The sequence below is a fragment of the Chelonia mydas genome, chromosome 1 (assembly GCF_015237465.2).
Source record: "Chelonia mydas isolate rCheMyd1 chromosome 1, rCheMyd1.pri.v2, whole genome shotgun sequence".
NCBI lineage: Eukaryota > Metazoa > Chordata > Testudines > Cheloniidae > Chelonia > Chelonia mydas.
Genome location: NC_057849.1, coordinates 327,813,883 through 327,835,070, shown reverse-complemented (window position 1 = coordinate 327,835,070; position 21,188 = coordinate 327,813,883). Strand labels below are relative to the sequence as shown.

The 21,188-nt window shown below is 41.8% G+C and overlaps 1 protein-coding gene across 4 annotated transcripts in view; it reads left to right on the top strand.

Moving 5' to 3' along the window:
- Positions 1-21,188, top strand: part of CACNA2D1 (calcium voltage-gated channel auxiliary subunit alpha2delta 1) — a 659,278-nt gene that overhangs the window by 21,462 nt on the left and 616,628 nt on the right. The window lies entirely within an intron of this gene.

The window sequence follows — 21,188 nt, the reverse complement described above, 5'->3', positions numbered from 1 at the left end:
TCTAAAGGAAGGGATGTGCATGCAAGTCTAAATATTGTTGCTGTTTCCCAACTCAATCTCAGTATTTTTTGATTTATACAGTATTAGGGATAAATAATGTGATTCTGCTGCCTCTTGGAAGGAGATCAGAAATCTTAAAGAAGTGGTACAGAATGGATGGTAAGAAAGAAATGTCCATTTGAACAAAAGCTCCTGCTATAGCTGGATATTGTTACATTTTAACTTTATTATTTTGTTTTATTTAAAGATGATAAAGGAAGTAAGGAATCCATAGTGGGGTTGTTTTATTAATTGACTGTATGTTGTTATAGAGGATGGTTGTGTGATTTTTGTCTTGTGGCATTTGCATATGTATCTCAGATTCTTCAGTATAAAAAGAAGTGCTGTCTGATTTGCATTTTGAGAGCAGCTTGGATTCAGACAGATGACAATCAAATTGGAATATGCCAGTCTGCAGTGTGGTTTTTAAGTGCAAGGTTGACTAGTAACTGAAGTTCAGTGTGGAATTTTAAACCCTGCAGCAGGGACATAGTGTGTTCTGCTAAGGAGCAGCAGGGAACTGGCTCCACCTGAAGAGACCAGGTATGGTACAGTTGGACCGAATTCAGCCTTGAGTGTCTGTCCTTCCTTTGGGATTGCTGATATCTGATGAAGTCCGCACTGTGCTTAGAGTGCACTCACTGACAGCGTGTCACACAACAACAGGGTAATATAACTAATAAAGATATTTGCTCTGTTTTCTTCATTGCTCTTGTTGCTTTTATTTTTAGCTCTCTGCTACAAGAGACAGGGCTGTGGATTGCTTGCTCTGTTGTGCACTCTCTCTCTCTTTCGCTCTTTGGCTGTCTCTCTCTGTCTCTTGACAGGTGTAAGGAGGATCCTAAATATAGAATCCACCCATCAGTTGGCTCCAGCAATCAGCAGGCACTGATTTAGCATTTCTCTTAACCTTCTAAGTTCCAAATGATAGGGTTGTTTTTTTTTAATCTACAAACACATTAAACTACAAGGTATTCTTAGGACCATCCGAAAATTGGGATATGTTGTAGTATGTATGAGCTATGCCATAAGCAGGCGTGTCCGTGAAACAATAGAAGGTTGTCAGGAATGGTTTGCTTAAGCTGCAGTGATGGAACGGTATAACAGGAAGGGCCAGAAAATGCATTTTAAACAGTTCCTGTATCTAAGCCACTTAACGAGATGTTAGATCATTGATTAGGAAGAGATTCAGGAAACATAAATAAGCATATTCTTCATGTATTGGGTGTTGACTGCATTTTTAGCACTTATATTCTTCATGGATTTCCCAAGGTAAATAGAGTAACAGTCAGTGTAATGGGTGTGTGGGGGTGTTAATCAGTTGCATCCTGAGACAAGAATGAAATTCCAGTGCATGTTGCGAAATGCAGTTTTCTCGACTCTGAATGTTTTATGTTACTTTCATGAAAACATTTTAAAGAAAAATAAAATAAAGTGTGATAACTTTATTTCATAAATTACAGTCATTAATGACTTAGCTGAGGTTAATGCATTACCAATGTTTAACATTAATTGACCAATCTTAATTTGTTATTGGAAACAGTTTCCAATAAAGGTATTTGCCAAAGACCTGCAATTTTAAATTTAAGGGAGCAGGTAGTTTTTCTTTTTAGATTGCCATCAGGAATTAAACGGGTCCCATCTGTCTCTCACATATCTGTACACCATTAATTTCAGAGGGAGTTTCACACAGCACATAGAGAGTGGTGTTGAATTTTAGCCTGGAGGATGTAATTCTTTATGTTCTACATCCCTTATGACTGCGCATGTCTATGGAATGTATATGTCAAATCTGTAACACCACAGACCACCTTGAGGATAGCTTCTTTAAATGGATCAAGACCACAGTAATAATTTTCCTCATTAACTCTGTTACAGGTGGCTGTCTAGCTGCAAGAATTTCCTCCTTGTTTGCCATGGTTCAGTGCCTTTTGTCAATGGCAAAGCTCCCTTATCCTGTATCCTCAGTTCTCCCCGCTCCTTCTGTCATCACTTTGGGGTGGAACAGGTTAGTAGTCCACCACCACCGTTATTTCTGATGTCTTCATGGGGCAACCAGCTGGGCTGTGTCCTCCAATATCCCAGTTCACCTGGAAACCTCTTCAGGGAAACAGGAAATACTCCTCCTCCTCCTTCCGCTACTGGCTGCTTGCCAGGTCTGGGATTATCTGCTAGCATTGTTCATTCCATTGATTTTAGCCATGGAGTGAGGTAAAAGGGCAATATGCCAAGAGCAGCACGACTCTCGCTTGAGAAGATGCTTCGAGGAGCAGGAGTGGTTTCTGTCCCTGTACCCTTGTGATTGAGAGGTGTTGAAATAACTCTCCCTCCCCCTGCTGCAGCCAGCTGAACAGGGTACCAGGCTGGGATTTATGTTTCCACTGAATGCATCTGATGAAGTGAGCTGTAGCTCACGAAAGCTTATGCTCAAATAAATTGGTTAGTCTCTAAGGTGCCACAAGTACTCCTTTTCTTTTTTGCGAATACAGACTAACACGGCTGCTACTCTGAAACATGTTCTCAGGTGTGGACCGTGAAACCGTCCGTGTAAACTCACTGGCTCTTCGCAGTTCAGAGGCAAAGTCTGCTGAAATGTGGCAGTTTTGGCTGAGTGTCTAGGCTCAAATGAATCTGAAACTCCAAGGGGCACAAACTCAGGAGAGCTGAACCTGATTTCCAAAGGAGCAAAATAGAACTTGTGTGACCTGAAACTGCTGCCTTTTTTGCACAGCTGTAGCTGCTTGTGAACAGATGGGCTCAATCTGTAATGACAGCTGAGAACACTGACCTTTCACCTAGAGCTATCGTCTGTCTCTACGTAGCCAAGAACTTAAATCAAAGCATTTTTTTTAAAAATGCATGTACTAACGAGTAACAACGTTGGGTTCATTCCTTCCTCCCACCATCATCTCTGCCAGTCTCACTCCTGCAGTGGACGGTTCCTGGTCTTCCAACACCCTCCTCTCTGCTTGGCCTGGGCTTTGGATGGATTTCTTTCTTTTCCCACTCTCCCCTTTGCAGAGTGCACTGGGGAGAGAGCCCATCTGCTTCACCATCATCTATATAACTCTTCCTGGTCAGAATCATAGAATCTCAGGGTTGGAAGGGACCTCAGGAGGTCATCTAGTCCAACCCCCTGCTCAAAGCAGGACCAATCCCTAATTTTTGCCCCAGATCCCTAAATGGCCCCCTCAAGGATTGAACTCACAACCCTGGGTTTAGCAGGCCAATGCTCAAACCACTGAGCTATCCCTCCCCCTAATAGGATCTGTCCATCCTTCCCCCATCCTCACCATTTGTCTAGGTAGAAGATATATTTTGCTAACTAGAATAAACATCCAGGGCCAGACCCAAAGTCTACTGAATGGGAGTCATTTCATAAAGTTCAATGGGCTTTGGATCAGGCCCTTAGTCTGCGTTATTTGGAAGTAATTCTGTTGGTTTGTTTTACCCCAGGATAAAATTGCATGAAGCAGAAATATCATTTAGGTAGGAAAATGAATTCTAGAATAGATCCTAGTAAAAAGTGAATATGGGCAATAATGTAGTGGGATTAATAACTACACTTTGGCATTAGATTGTGTTAAACAGGAAACAACCTCCCCAATTCATCCATGTAAAAAGATAAAAGGGTTAAAGGATAAGGATGTAAGATTAAGGATGTAAGAAGGTTAATAAGAGGATACACACTAATTGTGTACATGAGCATAAAGACCAAAGATTGCCTTAATAAAAATAGACCTCCTGGAGATATTATGTGTTTGGCATGTATCTGGGTGATGTTGACCTAAAAGAAATGTTGGGGATTTGCTGAGTATATGATTCTGCATCAGTCTGAGTGTGAAAATTGCTGGCACTGGTATCAGTGGTCTTGAGACCATGGACTCTGCCATCTCTTATCCTGGCAACTATAAGACTAGCTTATTCATAAGCCTCCATGCATGTGTGAAAGAGAAGGTACAAGGTATCTTGTGCTGCACAAGGGCTGCTCCCTCCCTATGGTATCATCTGCTCTGGGGCAGAAAGGGAGTGGGGTCATGGAGCTTGCTGGGCATGAATAGAGAGGCAGGCGGTAGCATCCTAAACCTGCACAATCCTCCTTCATACTGTGCATCTTGAAGAGGAATTTCACCTTTTAAAGGCACAGTCCCCCCTCATTTTCCTCTAGGGCAGTGCCGGCCTATGGCTAAATGCCACAATGTAGCCTATGCTGTGTAAAGCAAAGGCATGGCCTGCCACCACTAGAACAGATAGCATCTTTTAGTAGTTACGTGTTACAAAGAAGTTCACTTGGGATGCACTGGCAGTCACTTGATCAAACAGATGATCTGATTTTGAAGTAGCTGTATAAGTTGCAAAAACTTACTCTCCATGTAAGGTGCTTCCATTCCTAGGTTTTGTATGTTGGTGGATTTGAGACCTCATGAAAGAACACTTGGCTAGAGCATTTTACCAGTCAGAAGGAGAGTGAAATGTGTGTCCTTGCTGTTGGGTTCTTGTCTAAGGCTTTTAGAAGTAGCAGTAAACAGAATCCTTTTATGTGTGAGGAGTTCTCACCCTCTGTTTTAAAATGAATTGACATTTTGGTTCCATATCCTGTATGAGAGGATTCCTCACAGTTAGTCACATGCAAGACGCCAGACTCCGTTTTGTCAAAGTAAAAGGCTCAGAAAACAGATGGGCTGGATGTCAGTTTTAAGAAGCAAGGAAAAACTGCAATCTTCTTGTTTGAATGTACCCTTAGGCTATGATAATTACACTGTAACATCTCTTCTGCCATTCCTGATGCAGGGTTTAAAAGCTCCAGAACCTGCGGGTCAGCCCAACGGCTTCTGTTCTTCTTTCCTTCAACAGAATTGAAACATTTTTTAAGGTATAAGCTTGAAAATGTTTCTAGATGTTTGAAAGTTAAAAATAACTAACTAACTAAAAGTTAGTTTTCTAGATTTGAGTTGCATTCCAGATTTGAGTTGCATTTCTAGATTTAAAACATTAATTCCTGTCCTATAGTTAAAAATGCAGTTCTCTTTCTTTCTGTTATTTCAAAATAGAATACTACTACATAAAAATAGGGCCTGTTCCAGGCTGAAACATGGGTGCCACTACTAAGCACAGTTGTGGGACTATGGCACAGAGAGAGAGGATGGTTTCTCAGGTAAGCAAGTCATATAGTGCTATAGGGTCAAAACTAACAGCCAGCACAGATCACGAAGTGTTCACATATCTGTCTGCAGGTGCACCTTTCATCATATGTGAGACGCTGTCAGATCAGGTGCTAGCTCATGCCAAGGCCCAGGGCCTCACAGACCACTGACAAATGCACAACTTGAAACCACTCTGGCTTACCTGTGGGTTAGAATAGTTAAAATAGATATTAGTGTTATAAGATTGTGTTTAGTGTTTAGACTTTATGGAACACTTGTGGGATGCTGCATGCATTAATCCTACCTTTTAATATCTGAATCCCACAGTATAACGTTATACTGAGTGTTTGAATTGTAAAGCTCTCTAATTGTGTAACTCACCAAACATGAAAAGAAGCATTAATTAAGGTAAAGTCCTCATGCTGCACACAAGGTGGCCAACTGAAGGCAAACGAGGCATTTATAGCATCAAAGGACAAAGACCTTGTTCATTGCATTCCTCACTCTCTCCAGGAAGGGAAGACCTACCCATGAAGTCATCCCATCAGCTTGGATTCTGGGGTGAAGGGGATAAAAATCTCTGACAGTGAGAAACTGGATCTTTATGCTGTCTGGACTCTGCAGGGCAAAATTTGCTAAACATCAGTAAGAGATTCCCATGCTGCTTGTCATGGGCCAGCCCCAAAGAACATATAGAGCTGCTTATTAAATATGCTTCTATTACCTTTTTAAATCTAAGACTTTTACTCGTGTTTATGTGTGTATGTTTCCTATTTAAGTGTGTAAATAACTCTCATTTATTTTCTTAGTTAATAAATCTTTAGTCAGTTTATCACTAGCTGGTTTGGTTTGAGATCTCAGGACAAATTTGCTGCAGCAGTGACTGGTTCTTTGGGACTGAGAGTAACCTGAATGTTGTGGTGATTTTTGGTGTAAAGTGACCATCTATCACATAGTCCAGCTTGCCTGGCTGGCAAGACAGATTGGAATGCCCAAAGGGACTGTCTGTGACTTCATGGTAAAACTGGTATAGTGCTTTAGGAGTTCATCCTTGTTAGTGGATTGGTGAAATCTAATTATAGAATATACAATAAGTTTGGCATTTCTGCCCTGCTTTTTATCAGTCTGCCCTTAGGTTAGCATTCAGAGTTGAGAGTCATTCCAGACAGTGTGACAATGTGAACTTCTGGTCATGGGCCAAGAACTAACCAAGCATTTATGCTGGCATTGCCAGCACCGTCTCAACATAGCTGGGGGATTGTGTTGATTCACAGCATCCTGTCAGCAGCTTCCACTACCATGTCTCTTGTGGAATCCCAAATGGTAATCTTACAGGAAAGGCCATTCTGCTTACCATCCTCTGGGTTAAAAGCTTGTTAAAGATCCCAGCCTAAGGATGTAATTGATGCTTCTCTGTTTTTGCTTGGTTGAATCTAGCATGTAGTTTGTGTTACAATTTCCGTTGTCTAGGGTATAACAAACCTGACAGGACATGAACCAGAGCAGTTGTAAATTAACCTTAACAGCAATATATGGATAGAAGCACAGCACAAATTGGGGTTTGTGTGTGTGTGTGTGTGTGTGTGTGTGTGTGTGTGCTACCCATTTTATGGACTCTGTTTCTGCAAGTGGAAAGGAGGCCCAAGATAGTAAACGATGTCGTCGACTTTCTGTGCATCTCAAACCACCCCATTTGTGTAAATGCCATGCCATGTAAACCACCCCTCTGTGTAAATGCCATGTAAACCTTCTTGACTGCACCCAATCAAATTCTGGTTGAACAATTAGTCTTCTGGTGGCTACAGAATAAGAAGCATAGTAAATCCTCAACTAGCACACCCCTCTTAAGGGAAAAGTCGATATGTCAGATTTATGGCACTAGTCTAAATTCCTAGAGGGGCTCTTATTGAGAGATTGCCAGTAGGGCCCTCCTGCAGTTTGTCCAAATAAATATGGCTCAGTCTTATACCTCTTAGTGGGCACTAAATTTCCTAAGGAACTGGGGTGGAGGTGAATTAAATTTCCTGGTAAGAGGAACGTTGCCACCTGGCAGTGTTTTACATTTTGATGATTCTAATTTTGCAATTAGTTCTTGAAAATAGAGTTTTGTAAGCTCTTTGCAAACAGTCTAGCTCAAACTAATCATGGGACTTTCTCTTTAATTAAGGAACAGAATCTACATTTCTTAGACTTGCCAGGACTCTAAATAAGATAAAAATGTAAATAACTTGCATATATCTTCTATGATATTTGCTGTGCTCTTCCTTTAATAATAATCATCACACAGTTGCCTAACGCAGTGGTTCTCAAACTAGGGCCACCGCTTGATCTGGGAAAGCTCCTGGTGGGCTGGGCTGGTTTGTTTACCTGCCATGTCCGCAGGTTCAGCCGATCACGGCTCCCACTGGCTGCGGTTCACCGCTCCAGGCCAATGGGGGGCTGCGAGAAGTGGCGTGGGCCGAGGGATGTGCTGGCCACCCTTCCTGCAGCCCCCATTGGCCTGGAGTGGTGAACCGCAGCCAGTGGGAGCTGCGATCGGCCAAACCTGCGGACGCGGCAGGTAAACAAACCGGCCCGGCCCGCCAGGGGCTTTCCCTGAACAAGCGGTGGCCCTAGTTTGAGAACCACTGGCCTAGAGCATACAGCTCATTTTTTCATATCTTATTTGGGCTAGATTGTTGCCATCCCTTACATGGCCACAGGATGCAGCAGGACAGAGGAAGATGTTTCCCCCTGCTTTAGTGGGCTGCATGGGGACCAACTAGAATTGCAGCCTCTGCATTTGCAAGCAGTGCAGTGGCTGCTAGCAAGAGGCTTCTTCCTGTTTAGAGCAACATGCTGAAAACGGGGGGGGGGGGGGGCAGGGAGTAGGGAGAGTCATGCGTCTATCACCCTCCTGCATGCTGGCCAGGGCACTGTATGTTCAATGTCTTAAAGAGGTGTCACAGATTGGGGTTTTTTTCCCTCAGCACTAACAAGGAACCCCAGGGAGATGTCTCCTGGAGCAGTGCAGATCCACACTGTGGTTCAGAGCTAAATGCCAAAATCTAGCACTTTACAAACCATAACCCAATGTTTTTTCATCAGGATGAATTTAGTGCTTGTCTGACTTCCAGCCTCACCACCATAATGATTGGAATTTACACCAAAGAACAAGAGCATAGGCAACAATTGTGCAAACTTCCTCAGTGCATCCCACCAACATGCGACCTGTAGGGATGAGACATTGTGTCTCTAGCCCCATTTAATCCTTGGTATCTCTGCTGATTCTTCCACTATCAGGGTCTTGAATACACTTTTTTAGTGATGTCTGAGAGGAAACCCAACTTGACCTTGGTCCTGGAGCTGTAGTTTTTGTTTAATGTGCACGTGGGTGTGTTTGAATGCTATCCAGGGACATTCCAGAATAGTCACTGGAGGGAGGGGAGTGACCACTTCTTCTGTAACTTCCTATGATGTGATCTAACCACATTGAACCAGACTGTGACCCTGCCTATGTTCCCATACAGAGGAGGAAGGAGGCAAAGGAGCATTATTTCACCCTGTAAAGGCTACTAGTATTGTGTGCTTGGGGAGGGAGCAGCCACAAATGATCTATGGGGAGTGGGTGGGCAGCGGTGGGGAGTGGGAAGAGTCTTAGCTCTACTCCCAATGCAGTATCCAGCACAATTGAGCCAATGCATAAGAGGAAGTAGGCTATGCCAGGAAAGGGGCTGGGTGCTGTTCCCCAAGGAAAAACAGAAAAGCAAAGATCAAATTGTGTTTCTGCGTCACAGTTCAGTTCCTGCTCTGCTTCTGCGGCAGTTTGACAGCAAGCCATCCCGCACTCAGAGTGGATTGCAAGTTCAAGTCCATCCCATTGTGTTAGCAGTTTCTATTCAAAATCCTCTTCCATGGCTGTAAGGATGGATGGTCCAGAGGTAAGGGCAGAAACCTGGGATTTGTGAGACCATGCTCTGCCAAAGGCTTCCTGTGTGACTTTTTGGAAAAGTCACTCATGCTGGTCGCCTTAGTTCACCATCTGTAAAATGGGGGAATAATAGAGCTTCCATAGCCCTTATAGGAAGGATAAGTACATTAAAGATTGTGAGGTGCTCAGAAACTGTGGGCTTAGGATATGTAAGTACCCTAGGCTGTAACATCAAAACAACATTTTAAAAAAAAATAAAACTGTTATAATCTAAACAAAAAAAGCAAAGGATTTTCCACTAAGTATTGTAATGTGACTGCAGCAGTCTGTGCCTGGAGACTCAGAGGGGGAAGCTAATTGCTTTTCCAATAACAAGCTAATTCTGCAGGTGCAAAATGTGAAGGAATTCATATCTAAGGTGCCACATTCACTCTGGAACCCATTCATATTTCTTGGCACCTCACAGAGTTTTAGGCCTCTCATAGAGATCATCTGAAAGATTAAGCACCTGATTTAGTCAGCTAGATAAGAAAGTGAAAAACATTCTGGGCCAATGAGGTCATAGGACAGTTGTCTATAAAACTAGTGTTCTGGTACCTGCCTCTGATTTCATTCACTCAGATCTCAGCATCTGCCTCTGGGAGAGCGGTGGTCTAAGCGGTTCTTTCCAGACTGCGCTGCAGTTACTGAATTCATGGCCACTCCTGGTGGTTCATAGGAGATGCATGTCAACAAACTCCAAATCAGAGTCCAGGAGCTGGACTTTAACAAAACCTACCAAATATTGTGAGATTTGCGATTAAAATTATGAGTGCTGGAAACACTGTGGAACAGATTGTGTTGGTACTCTGTGCCAGGCTATAATAGTTTATTTTATGGATCATCAAACTCCTCTTCAGAAACAGAATCTAGTATGTGAAATATAATAGTGTCCCCAGTCAGGTTAAAATCCTCTGAATACCTCAATAGGGTGCTTGAAGATTCCAGTGTGGGAGGCAGGATTCCTTCTTTCAGAGGCTGTGGCTTAGATTCTGGAGCATAGTTCTACAATAGAGTGTGAACTCTACAGCAGACTTCTCTACCCAGAATACAAGGAACCCTGCATAGTGCTAAGTATTATCCCCATACATTCCAAAACATCTTTCTCTGGCTGAACAAGCCGTGATGTGATCTGCTTTTTTAATTTACTTCTTTGTGGATAGGACAGCTTGAACACAGTACAAGCATCCCAAGGGATAAAATGCAAGTCATATTTTGAAATACGTAGATTAAAGAGCCATGTGAAAGACTGAAAGGCGGGTGGATGAACAGATTGTACAAAAGAATGGAAAAGAAGTGAGATTGGAAAGAAAGTAGATCTAAATCAGGGGTGGGAAAACTACGGCCTGGGGGTCACATCTGGTCCTCTGGACGTTTTAACCCGGCCCTCGAGCTCCCGCTGAGGAGTGGGGTCCGGGGCTTGCCCTGCTCTGCACAGCTCCCAGAAGCAGTGGCATGTCCCCCCTCTGGCTCCTACGTGTAGGGGCAGCCAAGGGGCTCTGCACGCTGCCCCCGCAGCTCCCATTGTCCGGGAACCATAGCCCATGGGAGCTACAGGGGTGGCACTTGCGGACAGGGTGGCACGCAGAGCCGCCTGGCTATGCCTCCATGTAGAAGCCATAGGGGGGACATGTTGCTGCTTTTGGGAGCTGCTTGAGGTAAGCGCCGCCCAGAGCCAGCACCCCTGACCCCCTCCTGCACCCAACTCCCTGATCTAAATTAAGGAAGATATGGCAGCAAAATGATACCATAAAAAAGGAGTATATAAAAGGACTATCTAAGTTCATTCAGAAAAAATTCAATTTAGGGGTAAAACAGGGCTGCTAATAAAGGAGCAAGGGGAACTGGCAAGTCATGATTGTACAATGGCAAAACTTTTAACCATCTTTGTTCATCTTTCAGTAAGAAGGATAAAAACAAGCAAATCAAAAAGCAAGGACAATATTAGCAGCAATGGTCTGACTCCCGAAACAAGAGATGAACAAAGAGATGGTGAAAGACTCTCTCAGTAAATTAAATACATAGTACAGTATCATATATCTTAATGTTTCAAGTTTCCTCTGTATGGTGGAGGATGAATGGGGAAGCTGAATAGCCAGCTTTCATGGGCCAAGAGCCCTGTACGCACGCCAAGGATATGTTAAAGATCCCTGTGCTGGCCATGTAGCTATCAAACCCCTCACCCCCAGGGAGGCGTAACCAAGCTTCAGTTAACCAGGATACTGTTTGTAAATGTGCAGGCGGGACTGAACAAAATGCCTCTGAGAGCTCTAAAGGAGCCTCAGAACTTCTGAAAATGATCTGCTATAAATCATGTGTGTCAAGGGAGGTACTTGAGGACAGGAAAAGGCATTTAGCAAGAAGAAAGATAACTTAGGAAGCTATCAGCCAATTAGTCTCTGTTCTGGGCAAAGTATTCAAACATAGCTGGGAGTCGTCATAAAATATTTTGGATAGAAGCGTCCAACTGACAAAAAAGCATTAACAAAATACATATTCATGATCATAACTACTGATCAAGTAGACAAAGGAAATACAGGCACGTCATAGAGTGTTATATAATGGTGTGTCATAAACTGATAAAGAAAATGGATAAAAACTAATGATAAAAACATCATAGCCTGGATTAAAAATTGGTTGATGAACAGGAGCAAAGGTGAATAGTTGATTTCCCAGCAAGGACCTGTTTTCATTTATGACCTATAGGGAGGTGTAACTTTAATTCTGATCAAATACATCGATGGCACAAACATTCAGAGGAGTGGCAAACACAAATATCTAGCCCAATTGCTAAGTGACCTGGAGACTTTGGAACAGTTGAATACTGTGAGCTGAGATTCATTGTGATGGGTTTAAAAAAAATCACAAGAAAGATGAGATTAAATAGTATAGAAATAGATTAGGGGACAGTTTAGGGAAAACAATGAGTGATTGAGAGCAAACGATTGAGAGCAAAACTAGAGAAAATACCAGGGAGTTTAAAAATAGATACAGAAATTGGAGGATAAGTCATTTGAGGAGGTTAAAGTAGCTAAACTTAAATGGCTCAGAAAAGAAGACTGGGGACATGGTCATGGTCTATAAATACCTTCAAGGAAATGGTATAAATGAAATAATGGAATTATCCGGTATTGGAAGTAGGTAGACAAATAGCAATGGCTTGAGGCTAAGAGAGAAAAAGTTTAAGCTAGGTATTTGAAAAAAAACCCAACCCTTTTGAATAGCAAGAGCAAATAGCCCATGGAATAGACTGCAAATGGCCAGAGGACCCTCATTACACGTGTGCAAGAAATAGGTAAGACATTAGTCTTGCAAAATAGAAGAGTAGAGGGTGGTGGTGAAAGTTAATGAAGAGCAGAGAAAAATCACACACTAGCTATGAATTTGCTGTAATCTTAAATATTCTGCAGGGTTTATTAGAACCTCACAAAGCCTCCTTGCAAAATTTTCTGCTTCTGTAAGTGCATATAGCAGAAATGCCGTCTCCTGAGCAGGTTAGGGACCCCTGCCAAAGATATCACCTGCTCCTTCAGTACAGCCACAAATAGCCATTGTTTGCTCCTGAGGCTATATTGCAGTATCCTCTCTTTGACTCTTTCCCAAGCAGTGTGGTGATGCCTTGCACCTCAAATCATTTGGTCCCCCATTCGCACAATGGTGCTCATCTGTCCTCTCTGACACTCTGTATATAAATAGGTTTTTTCCCCATGGCAAACAAACCTTCTGGCTTTGTGTGTTATACTGCATGTTACACTTTACTGGAGGGATGAGGGGAGGTTCTTTAAAGCATTAAAATGTCACTAAATATTTGTAAAATGCAGTCAGCGATGTCCAGGCAGTCCAATTGCAGTTCTTGCAATATCTCTCCTGGCTTTTCTTAAGCATGTGTGTCAGTTCCAATATGCATTGCATTGGTGAAACTTCATTCTTTGAACCACTTTACCAGAGACCTCATGATTCCATCTACATGCCCAAACCTACTGTTTGATTCTTAAAAAGTTTCATTCTGCAGGTTATCAGGAAGGGTCCATGGGGCTGGCCTAATCACCCCATTCATTTCCTTTTCCTATTGCCCATGCTGCTCTTTAGTAGTTAAATACCTTCCCAATTTTCCAAATCCACACCCTCTCCTCATTTAGAGCCCTCCTAGAATTCCTTCGATAAAGCCCACATTAAGAAGAGATGGGGGCGGGGGGTTGTCCTCCTCTGGTTTGACCAGGGCTTCTGAATGTCTTCCTGTGTCTGCCTTATAGCCTGGAAACACCCTGGCCACAGACTGTTCTTGTTTTTTCCTTATGATAATGAGTTCTACAGAGCACTGGGTGCTTTCTGGACCACGGTCCAAGAAACATTATGTAACAAAACTGAACAATGCTGTGTACAAAAAAAAAGCGCCATTTTTCATCAAATACTTTCCAAATGAACAATTTTGACCATATCTAATAACGATGATATTTTATTCTTGTATTTTATAATATAGAGCGGCGGTTCCCAAACTTGTTCCACTCCTTGTGCAGGGAAAGCCCCTGGCGGGCCGGGCCGGTTTGTTTGCCTGCTGCGTCCGCAGGTTCGGCCGATCGCGGCTCCCCGTGGCTGCGGTTCGCTGCTCCAGGCCCATGGGAGCCGCTGGAAGCGGCCCGGGCCGAGGGACGTACTGGCCGTAGACGCGGCAGGTAAACAAACTGGCCCGGCCCGGCAGGGGCTTTCCCTGCACAAGCGGCAGAACAAGTTTGGGAACCACTGATAGTCTATATCAGTGCAAATTATAAATAAAAAGCAATCATTCTGTAAAAATACATACAGAAAGATTATATCAAGATGCTCAAAGATATGGCACATAAAATGGGTTTCTTTTGTGTCACATGGAACTTAGCTGTCGTTTTTGAGAATTTTTGTTAGCTTCATAAATACAGGGTTTCAGGGAAGGAGTTTTTTCTCATTTTTTTTTTGACATAAACCCAGTAACTTTTCCCACAAGGACCAATGCTCATGTAATGTTGGAAAATTAGGAAATGCTGATAAAACAGAGAAGTCCGAGCATAGGTCTAAATAGCCGATGCTCCCGAGTTCTGACTGGGCTCTGGCATTTTCTCTCTGTGGCCTGGAGCAAACCATTTAATCTCCCAGCCTCAGAATTCCTGTCTCTAACACAGGATCATACTTGTATACCTCCCAGTAGTATACTGAAGATTAATTAGTATATGTTTATAAAAGGCGTTGAAGATGTACAAACCTAAGTAGTATTGGCAGAAATTTCTTGCTGCAATGACTCAGGAAATCCATTTTCTGAAAATTCAAGGCAATTTCCAGACTATGTGTGGTTCCTCTGAGGCAGCAGTCTATTTTGGTGTCATTTTTCTGGAAGTAGATTGAATTGTCATGCATGGAGAAATCTAAATCTCTCAGTAAATGATTGTGCTTTACTCTCTCATTTGTTTTCCACAGCCCCTTAAAGGTTTGCTCATTGTGCAACTCTCATATCCCTACTACTCCCAACTCTACTGGGGTAGATCATTCCAATGTGTACAGTAGAGAGCAGAGTACTCTAACCCAGCTCAGTGGTTACTGAAAAGCATTGCCATCTGCTGGTTATTCATTATTCTATGTGAAATTAATGGACTCTGTCCAGATCAGAGAGTCTGCACTAGAGTAGCCACCAGTGAAATTGGTGCCAGTTGTCAGCTCTCTCAGTACAGTCCAAAAAATAATGCCCATTTATGACTAAAATGTCCTCTCGCCAGCAGAAATTGTCCTGCTATCTAATGGTTCTTCTGACATACTAGTGGTTCATTGTGTGGGAGATTTGCAATATTGCTTTCCATGCGAGGCTTCAGCGATAAATTAATGGAAGCCTTCATTTTCTGGGTCTGCCAATCCACCACCTTCCATAGTGCTAAATTCATACAGACAGAACTACAGGAGTGTAGAGAGGTGTTTTTGGTGCTTACTGTTGCAGGTAACACACTGAACATAGGACTCAGGGCTTGTTTTCCAAGAACTGTACTGTAGTGAAGGAAGAGTTCATTTATGTTTGATAAGTTTTATAATTCCTATCCTGTTCCTATTGCAATCTTAGGCCCCAGTGATGCAAGTAGAAGTCAGTGGCCTCCATTTGCATGTGGAGTATGTGCTAGCTCATCTGTTTGCAGGTTCAGGGTCTGAGATAATATTTGTAAAAAAGCTTTGCACCTTCTATGCAGTGTTTTGGATCCTGCAAGTCAACTCTGTGGCTGCCTGTATTGACAAGTACAGAGCAAACAACATATGGTAAGATTCCAATGGAGTCATTTGTTAATGGCACTGTTATCTTGCTTGAAGATACAGGTTTCTGGCATGATGCACAGACCTTTTTCTATACTGCGCTATGGCTTAATGCTAATGAAAAATCTGAGTCTTTGCCTAGTCCTAAGAGCACACCATTGGCTAATATAACCTCAGCAAATCCAACCTTAATGTTCAAATCCAACCCAATTTTTAATGTTGATAGTGCTTGAAAGCTTCAAAACTGAAGGCCAGATTCTGCCCCATACAACCCTGTTGACTTTACTCAGAGTTTAGTCCCTGGTATTCATTTTTATTCTAAGTATTCACATCTGCCTTATTTTCAAAAGAGATAAAAATTGTGAGCGTTTGGACATATTTTTCCTTTCATTTTAGAAGGCAAGAGTCGTATTGTTGTTCTCCTGCTGTCATGGAGAAGCTATGCCGGGCAATTATGTAGCAACAGAGCTGCATATATGTCACCTCTGAAAGGATTACCCATCAGTATTGGGTTGCATGTGCGCACATAGCAATCCTGTGTTTCCAAAGGAGACTGAGATTTTTATGCAAGCAGGAGAGAGCTGTATTACTTAGATTGCTGGCTCTTTGGGGCAAGGGCTGTCTTTTTTTGTTCTGTGTTTGTGCAGTACCTAGCACAATGGGCTCCTGGTACATGACTGGACTTCTAGGTTCCAGTGCAATACATGTAATTAAAATAATGTGTGAACTTCAAAATCCAGCTCCTAGCCCTGTGGCAGGCTACAGGCTCCTAACCCATAGGAACCGCCATTTACCATTTATAAGTGGGTCACTGTCCAATAGAACTGGGTAGGAAGTACTTTTCCCATCTGATGAAACTTTTTGAGATTAAAAAAAATCTCATTTTTTCATTCCATTATCTTGGGAGATGAAAATGAGGAAGTCTTTTGCCATCAATGATAGAGGAAGAAGGGTAGCCTGGTGATTAGGGCATTCACGCTGGGACGTGGCAACTCTGGTTCATGGCCTTGGTCTGCCATCTTTCCACGTCCACGTGGGTGTCCTAGCCACCAGGCTATCGACTGTTCTCGGATGGGTTGTTCTCAATTGCTCCTGTTTTGGAGCTGTTCCACTTCATATAAATGAAGTTCTTTGGAGCATGTATGTGAGTGTGGGTCCTCCATCCCAGCTGAGTGCCCTTACTACTAGGCTTTTCGCTATTCTGGTCTCTCAGAGTGAAGGAAAATCTGCCCAGTCTTTCCCTCCCCCGTAACCTTCCTGTAAGGAGAGTAGGTGCAGATAGGACATAAGTTTCTACAGTGAGCTAAAGTACGAATCTGTCTTTGAGGACTCATTTATTTAATGTTTCTTGGGATCTTCACCATCAGTGGCTAAAGCCATCATTAATTTGGCATACCATTATTAGTTATAAATTAAAGCACAAATCATTTGAACCCCATTTGGTGGCACCAGTCTAATTTCCTACATACGTATAAATGTGATGCCAGTGTGAAAGCCTGCATTAGCACTTTTTTATAGCTCAAGCTATTCACTGTGTGTTTCAACACCTTTATACATCTAGTCCATTAATGTGTACTATAAAATCTTCCCTTTTTTTCCTGCTAAGCTTGTATATCACAGCTCAGCCTATGTTCCAAGATGACACTATCCTGAACTCAGATTATTCTAATTAGTGTAAGAAAATGCAGCCTAAAACAAGGGCAAAACTATCTTATCCCATATGCATTGTGTATCCCTAATCTATGCTATGTTTCCTTCTATGTGCTAGAATCCCATTAACATGAGTGGAAGCTGTGTGTGTGAGATGAGTGAAGAATATTCATTAGTGAACTGAACTGTGGGTGGGAGATACGCATTGCAGGTGCGAGGGAAGAATTTTGGCCATGGTCGGTGGTGTGCGCAGAAAGTCTAATGCTGCCTTTGTTGCTTTGTTGTTTGTAGAGTTGCAGAGTAAATCAGCAATGTTGCAATCCGCTCTACATGGGTGTGTGTAAATGAATTTATTTACATCAGTGTGGGTCCTTGCAGAACAGCTTGCAGGTTCCACCAGGCAACATATCAGAATGGGATTTGATCACTGTAAAAAAAAAAAATGGGTTTAATAAACTCTGCAAATTCTGATAAAATCTTTTAAGGTTGTATTTGTGCAGATGAACCCCCCACAACTCCTGGGTGTGGTGCTCTGTCCCATGGAGTGGCACCAAGACCACTTGAGGCCACTACAGCCTCAGCAGATAGCCATGTGGCTTTTAACTTATGCAGTAGAGGTTCATGTAGTAAGCTCCAGAGGCCCCAGGTTTGATCCTGCCGACCGGGGTCCCTGTCAGCGTTACACAAAGGTATGTCTGTGAGAAATTCCCCACTTGCACATTCTGCTGAGGCATTTTATGAGAGTAAAATCATGTCCACAGTTTTAAAAATAATGCAGGCTTTAATTTGCTTGGGAAGATTTTGCAGTGTATATATAATAGTGTGTGTTTGTGAGAGAGAGTGTGTGTATAAAAAATGTATAATTTTAAATACATAAACAAAAGGGCACCATAAATCAAAACAAATGTAAATCTCCTGTTCTGTTTTTTTTTAAAGATGATCTCTAACTTCACTGAAGGAATTTATATTGTATAAATATATGGATGTATAATGAATTTTATTCATATAAACAGTTACGTGCAGTGTTGACCTAGATATGCTTGCTGTAGGAATCATAACTTCATTTTTTTGTTTTAATGATTGAGGATGTAAACTTTCTGTGAAGGTAGGGTATTTTTTTTTTTTTTTTGCATTTAATTTCCTACTGCATGTAATTTTTTTAAAAAATATCACGTACTGAAAAACACCCTATGGATGTGATTTTAGTGTATCAAATCAAAAATAGGTGGTGGGATGCACAGTTAAGTACATGTTGGAAGGAATTTGTGATCTAGAATGATTGGTCCCTAGCTTCATAAAGGGGGCATCAGAGGGTACTGCACGTCCACTGACCCTACCCAGACCATCCCCAGCCTTCGTTTCCAACTTTTGTGCTTTGTACGGACACAAGGCTATAGTACTGCATCCGTGGCTGTATAATTTCAGAGTATGGAAATCTGAATTAAAGGGCTGATTCATTGTTCAGACATTGATAACATAGGGGACTAAGAGGAGGGGATGGCTGGCCAGTCTGAGATGGGTACAGAGTCCAATCCGTTTACACTGTGCTCCAAAGTGTGCATCTCAGATATAGAATGGAATGATGCCAGTTTATGCCCGCTGAAGACCTGGAGGACTTTATTCATGTTTATGCATACATCGGATTGCAGCTGTCCATTGCTAACTTTTGTGATTTTTATCATGAAGTGTTCTTGAATTTCCAACTAATGGAGTCAAGTGATTTCATGAGAATTGCAGCTTTCATTTTTTTAAAAAAGTGAATTTCCAGCTCATGATTATGGGGGTGAGGTGGCGCTTGAAAATGTGGAACCTAAATGCTTGAAAACCAAAAGAGAAATAAAAAGAACCCCAAATTGATTCATTTAAAAAAAACAAACTCTTGATTTTTAAGGTTTCAGAGTAACAGCCGTGTTAGTCTGTATTCGCAAAAAGAAAAGGAGTACTTGTGGCACCTTAGAGACTAACCAATTTATTTGAACATAAGCTTTCGTGAGCTACAGCATCCGATTAAGTGAGCTGTAGCTCACAAAAGCTTATGCTCAAATAAATTGGTTAGTCTCTAAGGTGCCACAGGTACTCCTTTTGATTTTTAAGATCGCCTCGTAATTTTTGGGATGGTCTCATGATTTTTGAGTGATTGATCGTACTGAGCTGTACGCATCTCTCTGTTTTAGGTGGTCTTGCAAAGAACTGTGCAACCTATGACTTTTAAACATTTGTAACTTAATTTCCAAATGAAATTTCTTTGGACATGTCTAGAATGAGGACTTCGGCCCTAATCCTGTAATATGCAGCACAGAGCTGGACTGCTGCTGGATTTCTGTGAAGACTCAGGCTTCATGGAGGCACAGTGGGCTACCTGAATGCTCCATGTTACAGTACCAGGGTGTTATTCCATAGTAACAAGATTGACGTTTACAAATTAATGTGCAACACTTACCAGAGTCCAAAAAACTCAAACTGATTGTAAAATAGCCTCCCCTCTATGATTATCCTAATAAAAATGTCTGAATGTAATTAGACCTAGATTTATGCGCACGCGCGCACACACACACTCTCTCTCTCTCTCTCTCTCTCTCTCTCTCACTCCCCTTGTCCTGATAAGAAGCATGAGAAATTTCAGGCTGGAGGTTAATTTTCAAAGCTAGAAGCATCTGAAACAAAACTTTGTAACAACAGGGAGTCCTTGACCACAACTACAGCACAACTCTATATGGAAATTGCCGGTGCTTTTGATAAAGGGCTTTTATAGCATGCTCGCTTTCTTTACAATAAAGGAACACATTTTGATTTATTTTGTTAGTGTTAAGATTTGCTGGAGTAATTACGATGAAGGCCATAGTTATAAGAATGAATGATAAAGGAATAAAATGCCTGTAAGAATAGGTTCTCTATGCTGTGAACCGTTTTACATACCTCTCAGTAATTGCAGTTGTTAAAAGTATTGCATTTAAACTAATAAAATGGATGAAAGATGACAAAGTAAACCTCTCTTCCGTAATAAGATTTAGTGTATGAAACTCTCCTTCCTCAGCCATTACAAAAATCTATTCTCTCGTGGAGCACGGAAGCGAACATAGTGATAATTTTACAAGTTAAGTGAGTCTGGAGTTTGTCTGTTCCCAATAAAGTAATTGACAAGATTACCATTAACTTCAGGAGCTGGATATGGCCTGCTGGTTGATTGTCCAACCACAATTAAGACAATAGAAGTCTTGTCATTGATGTCAGTGGTGGCAGGATTTCACCCTCTATGTTTTATAAGCTTGATTCAACTGTGCAAGGTGCAGAGTGCCACTGGGATGTGAGCGCACTCAGCATTTCCTAGGAGACGCACAGTGCTTATTGGGATCAAATCCATTGTAAGCCAAATAAAGCAATATTAAGCAAAGCAACTCCCCATCATTTGTTTCCTTAATGTTAATCTGTTCTGCTATTGCATTTTTATTGTCCCTGTCCATTCTTTGAGTAGCCATTTTTCATCACCAGAGCGAAATAAGAGCTTATCAAATTCTTGCCCCAAAGAATCCCAAGCAGAAATTGTAATTATTGCTGTTCACGTCCTTCCAAATGGCCATGCTCCTTATTTTCGTATGACATTGCTCTTGTGTTGCATAGTTTGTATTCTGTCTCTAGAAACTGTGACTGTTGAATGCTGCCATTCATAAGAAGCCTTTGAACCTTTTAAGTATTCATTGATTTTCCTCACCTGTTTTCTTAAGTGGCATGACTTTAATCGGTTCTTATTATGATGTAAGTTGCTTTCTTATCAAGAATTAGTTGACCACAGAAAGCCATAGAAATAATCTCGATTATGGAGACTGTGAAAGATCACTAAAGCTAAGTGAGTACAATTATTTTGTATCCACTAATGCTAGCTAACCATGTTGATTTCTGCTCACTGTTTAGCCAGTTTTAGGCCCCATTTCACCAAAGCACTTAAGGATGTGCTTAAAAGTAAAAACATGATTAAGTCCTATGGACTTCAATGAGACTTAAGAATGTAGCTTAAAGTTGAGCACATGCTTAAATGCTTGGATTTGAGCATGCATTTAAACTTTAAACACATGGTTAAATGCTTTAGTGAATCGGGGTACAAGCACTGTTGAATGGGGACTTGATTAGCAATCCATCCCTATTCAACA